Source organism: Marmota marmota, unplaced genomic scaffold (genome assembly GCF_001458135.2).
Source record: "Marmota marmota marmota unplaced genomic scaffold, marMar, whole genome shotgun sequence".
NCBI classification, from domain to species: domain Eukaryota; kingdom Metazoa; phylum Chordata; class Mammalia; order Rodentia; family Sciuridae; genus Marmota; species Marmota marmota.
This window is the reverse complement of record NW_026000153.1, coordinates 6,569,180-6,575,320: the sequence shown is the minus strand read 5'-3', so window position 1 is coordinate 6,575,320 and position 6,141 is coordinate 6,569,180. Positions and strand designations below refer to the sequence as shown.

Sequence of the window (6,141 nt, the reverse complement as noted above, 5' to 3'; positions counted from 1 at the left end):
CCCCCCCCCCCGTTATTTTGCTGCAGCCGGACTGCGGCACCACCGAAAACTAAAAAATAAAGATTAAAAAAATTCTCTCTCTCTCTTAAAAAAACAAAACAAAACAAAACAAAAAACCCACAAGAGTGGGGTGAGGTGCATTATTCCTGGAGGTACTAAAATACCAGGTGGATGTATGGAACAGATAGAGAAAGCTCCTGTTACATCTCCTTGCTCCAAAAATCTATTTAATCTATTGTCCTCAGGTAGAGGTTGTATCAGATAGTAAACTGATAAAAACAGATACTATACTTGATCTTAGCCAAAAGACCAAGAAGGAATAGTATGCCATTTTAAATAAGGGATTTGAGACTCTGTAGATTTTGACATCTGTGGTGTGTTCTGGTACTAATTGCCCATGGATACTGAGGGATGGCTATATTACTTCTATACTTAAATTAATTTCCTGGCTTATCTCTGACTTCTTGAGAGGAAGAGCTATGGTATGCTTCTTAAAATCCATGTAGCAATAGTGCAATTCCTGGTCTAAGTGTTGAATAAACATTTCTTATTAAATTAGCATGTTGAAGAAGTTCCATAAGTAGACTATACATTTGTAATTCTTAAAATAATGGGTCTGAGTCTATATCAGAACAATTTGCTTCCATTTAGGGCATTAAGATTGGTGTTCCTAAACAGTGGAATGAAACAGGTCAAACTATCCTATCTATGTACATATATGAATTTATCACAGTGAATTTCACCTTTATGTATATCTGTAATGCACTAATTTAAAAAAATCTATAGATAATTTGAAGAAAGACCAGTAGAATATAGGAAATGGAGGGTGGGGGAGGAAAAGGGAAAGTACTAGGGACTGAATTGGAGCAAATTAAATTCCATACTTGTATAATTATGCCAAATGAATTCCAAGATTATGCATAGCTACAATGCAATAAATAAATATTTTTTAAAAATGGTGTTCCTATACTTTCACACTAGCTATAAAGGAAAAACAGTCATGGGACTAGCTATGATGAATAACCAAGAGGACCAGCAAAATATATGAAACTACTATTATCAGATGTTGGACAACAGGCAAAGCAGGATTGTGATCACCCCAGCTGGAGGCAAAACCAAGGGAAACAAGCCAGGTGTGGTGGTGCACACCTGTTGTCCCACCTACTTAGGAGACTAAGGCAGAAGGATCTCTTGAGCTCAAGAATTTGAGACCAGCCTGGGTAGTATAGTGAGATTTGGTCTCAAAACACATGGATGCCAAAACAAAACACCCCAAACAGACGAACAAACAGAGCCCTGTTGTCAGGCTGAGTCGAAGAAATAAATAAAAGTTTAGGGAGATCAGTGCAGCTAGAACATGTGGGCAGGAGCCGGGAGAGAAGAAAACTAAACAGAGAAATAACTGACTAGTAACAACCTGTGGGTGCATATGGCTGGCCAAAGAAAAACTTCTGGGTAAAGAACAATTATTGGGAGCTATAAACCAAACAATTCCCGGAGCTCACACAAAACTGGGAAATGTTCAAATTTCTGTCAGCTAGAATCATTTTACTGATTACGTGGAACATTCATTCATTAGAGACCCTAAGCGTGTCATACTTTAGGAATAGGACTAAAGTAGCCGTAGAGTTAACGTTATAACTGTCCTAAACAGTTTATAAACAAGCTTCAAGTGAATCCAGCTGATTCTTTAATATAAATAGATAGATATTAGTTGTCAATGAAACTTTATTTTATTTATTTATATGTGGTGCTGAGGATCAAACCCAGTGCCTCACACATGCCAGGCAAACGCTCAACCACTGAGCCACAACCCCAGATCCAGCTGATTCTTAAATAATTGACAACTAGAAAAAGTCTAACACCCTTTAAAATATTTTTAAAAAAAAACAACTTATCATTTACAACATAAAATTCACTAAATCTGGCATCTAAATCACAAGATCGGTGAGGGAATAAAAACAGATTAAAAATTGATAGAGGGCTGGGGATGTGGCTCAAGCGGTAGCGCGCTTGCCTGGCATGCATGCAGCCCGGGTTCAATCCTCAGCACCACATAAAAACAAAGATGTTGTGTCCGCCAATAACTAAAATAAATAAATATTAAAAATTCTCTCTGTTTAAAAAAAAATTGATAGAAGTTGGGCTGGCTCAGTGATGGAGTGCTTGCCTGGCATGTGTGAGGCACTGGATTCGATCCTCAGCATCACATAAAATAAATAAAGGTATTGCATTTATCTACCACTAAAAAAAGTCTTAAAAATTGACAGAAGTTATAAGATTAGCATATAAGGACTTTAAAACAACTATTAAAATAGTATAAATATGATCAGGTATTTAAAGGAAAGCACATATAATATGAGAAGAATGGGTAGCAAAAAAAGGACCAAATAGAGCCGCAGGGAATGAAAAGTATACTACTTCTATAAAAATCTCACTGATGCGTTCTATACCCAAAAGACTTAAAAACAGAATACTACAGGGACACATCAACATTTATAGCTAAACTGTGGAATGAACCTAGATGCCCTTCAATAGATGAATGGATAAAAAAAATGTGGCATATATACACAATGGAATATTACTCAACAATAAAAGAAAATAAAATCATGGCATCTGCAGGTAAATGGATGGAGTTGAAGAAGATAATGTTAAGTGAAGTTAGCCAATCCCCAAAAAACAAATGCCGAATGTTTTCTTTGATATAAGGAGGCTGATTCATAGTTGAATAGGGAGTTGGAGCATGGGAGGAATAGATGAACTTTAGATAGGGCAGAGGGGTTGGAGTAAGGGAAGGGGCATGGGGTTATTAATGATGGTGGATGGGCTGGGGATGTGGCTCAAGCGGTAGCGCACTTGCCTGGCATGCGTGTGGCCCAGGTTCGATCTCAGCACCACATACAAACAAAGATGTTGTGTCCGCCGAAAACTAAAAAATAAATATTAAAATTCTCTCTCTCTCTCTCTCTCTCTCTCTCAAAAAAAAAAAAATGATACATATGTGTGTGTGTGTATANAAAATATTTGAAAAAATAATGGCCAAGCAATTGATGAAAATTGTAAGCCTGCAGATCCAAGAACTTCAATGAATCCTTAGAGTGATAAATATGGAAAAAAATCAAAATATATCTCTCAGCAAAGCAGGAAAATGGTATTTATGTAAACTTTCTTTCAGAATAGCCACTTTCCATTAGTGTCAGGGAATTTTCTTCCATTCTTCCAGGGGTTTTTGTTTGTTTGTTTTTTGAATTGGGGATTGAACCCAGGGGTGCTCTACTACTGAGCTACATCCCTAGCCCTTTTTGTTTTTATTTTTTATTTTTTTTAATATGTACTTTTTAGTTGTAGTTAGACACAATATCTTTATTTTATTTATTTTTATGTGGTGCTGAGGATCGAACCCTGGGGCCTCGCACATGCTAGGCGAGCACTCCACTGCTGAGCCACAATCCCAGTGCCCCCTTTTTGTTTTTAAATTTGAGACAGGGTCTTGCTAAGCTGCTTAGGGTCTCACTAAGTTGCTGAGACTGGCATCAGACTTGCAATCCTTCTTCCTCAGCCTCCAGAGTCACCTTATAGGTGTGCACCTGGCTATGCAAATACTTAACAGTGATCCAAAATGGGAAGAGGGATGATATATGAAGATATGCAGTTCTGATACTTTTTAAACCTATCAGGATTAAATATTTTAGGTTTTCCCAGTGACCTTATTTTCATTTTACTGTTTGTAAATAAATCCAGAATGTTTCTGTAGTTTTCTGTTGTTTTTTTCCAGAGGGAGATTCTATGAGTATCCCTACATAACAATGCTTCTGTGCTGAAATCACCATTCTATCTGTAGAAGAAATACTTGCCTACTAGTGTGGAAATAAAACAGAAAACCTGGTATAATTTTATTTAAGTCTTTGAACACGGCTAGATGGAATATAAATGACTGTGTAATGATTGCATGTTATTGAATACAAGTTTTTCCTTGCAAGCTAGCTCACAAAACCTTATAATTTCCCTGTACCTAAAACCTCACATAATTGAGGCAAGTCATTAAAGCCCTAACTAATATTTCTTGAAGTTCTTCATAGTTTTTAGACTGTTCTGTTCCCTTATCTCTATTTGTATGGCTTGAATGGCAGGAGGGTCTCTGTCTCCTATTCAAATTCAGAAAAAGCTATCATGGCTGCTTAATCCATGTTAAGAATACCATGTAATAAGCCTCTTGGTGCAGAGCCTGGGGACTGTGGGGGCCTCTGTATCTTCTCTTCTTCTGCCTCAGTCTCTATAGACATGTGGGGAAACACGAATAGGCTTTAAAGATTTCAGGGAAGCAGGTATGTTGGTCATCCCCACTGTGTGGGTCCTAAGATCATGGCTGCCACCTAAAGATAGCATGATGTGCAGGTGCTGTCCTTTACATGAGAAATGACAACCAATGAACACAGAAAGTTATAGAATTGCATTTGCTTTTATAGTGATGGTGATTTATGGCATGCTTTTACACTTGATCTTAGCCAAAAGGCCGAGAAGCGATATGGCATGCTTTTAAACTAGACATTTAAAACAGTGACTGTCGGACTTTAATAGCAAGAGAAACAACTGAAGAGCTTGAAAAAATGCAAATTCCCTGGCTCCCACCCTAGAGACCCTGAATTCAAGACATCTGGGCCAGGCCCTAGGAATAAGACCTTTAGGCGTTTCCAATGCTGATTATTTACACTTAAAGTATTGCCATTTCCTTAGTTGGAGTAAATGAACAATTAACACACTTTTGTGCTCTAAGAGTGTGAACCAATGCTTTATTCTGTATTATTTACACTCGTTTCCTCAGTTCTCTCCCACTGTCTTTTACTTGTGTTGCAAGTATTAAATGAGGGCACAACATTCAAAGCACATGGGAAAAAGTCTCCTTCCTTCCTTAGCAACCAGTCACCCAGCTCTCCTTCCTGGTGCTTCTACTATTACATTTCTTATGTATCCTTCCAAAGATATTCTGTGCATTTTAAAACATAGGAGACAGCCTATGAATTTGAAAATAAAAGTACAGGCATATGATATTTTTCTTCTAACAAATGTTAAGACACACAATGTTCTATGTTCTTCACCTAGATTTTAAAAATTTTTTTCAAAAAAAACCTTCTGCTTAATATAGGTTGAAAATCTTTTTGTATCAGTACACAGAGAGCATCCTTAAAGAAAAAGAGACTTTTAAAAAGCCTGATAGCCTTCCATGGTATTGATGAGCTGTCATGTATTTGAACGGCCTTCTTTTCATGGACATTTGTTTCCAATCTTTGCTAGCGATGTACTGTTGCAATGGATGACCTTGCACTCATTTCACACCTGTGTTAGTATATCTCTAGGATAAATTCTAGAAGTGGAATAATTGGGTCAAAGACTATACATGAATTTGTTATTTTGAGAGATATTGCCAAATTGTTTTATACCATGAGGTATAAAACTTTTATTTTTACAAATCTGACAGGTAGAAAATGCTACTTTTTAGATTTGGTTTGCCGGTATGTGAAGTCGGATATCTTCTCATGCTACTGGGTGATATTGAATTCCTTTTCCTGTGAACTCTCTTTGTATCATTTTATATGGTCTTTTCTTATTAATTAATAAAAAAGGTAGTCTTGTTTTAGCAACAGATGGACTATCATGTCTTGACCACGACCTTGACCCTCACGCCTCGCCCCCCCCCCCAAATTTATTAACCCCAGCATGGAATTCTGGCTTTGCTACTTGCTATGTGACCTTGGAATAGTTACTTCAACTCTTTGGGTCACAGTGTCCAAGTGCCAGGCTTAATAAAGTCTGCAGTTATCAAAATGGTTCTTTAAAACCAGGGAGTTGACTTGGGCAAGTCAAGCGGTTGCAGAACACATTTCTCCGCGGGGGAATTTTGCTTAGGCGCGGAGGCCAGGACGTAGCAACCAACCGCGGGGTCAGGGAGAGGCGCCGGGAGGAAGCTGTCTTATTAAAGCTCGGGTTTTTCCGTTCGATAGAGTTGTGACCAAGAAATCAAAATCAAGCAAAGAGGGAGCCACTTTGTGTAGCGTTATCTGGCCCCTCGGCCTCCCCTCCTGCTCTCTGGCCCCCTCCCCTTCCAGGTGGAGCTCTGCGCTCTAGCCCCCGCGAGCCAGACTT

At 38.2% G+C, this 6,141-nt stretch overlaps 1 non-coding gene across 1 annotated transcript; it reads right to left on the bottom strand.

Moving 5' to 3' along the window:
- Positions 1 to 130: 130 nt before the first annotated feature.
- Positions 131 to 321, bottom strand: LOC125611577. Its single transcript, XR_007341786.1, has one exon. It is a non-coding gene; the product is annotated as a U2 spliceosomal RNA (small nuclear RNA).
- Between the last annotated feature and the right edge of the window lie 5,820 nt (positions 322 to 6,141).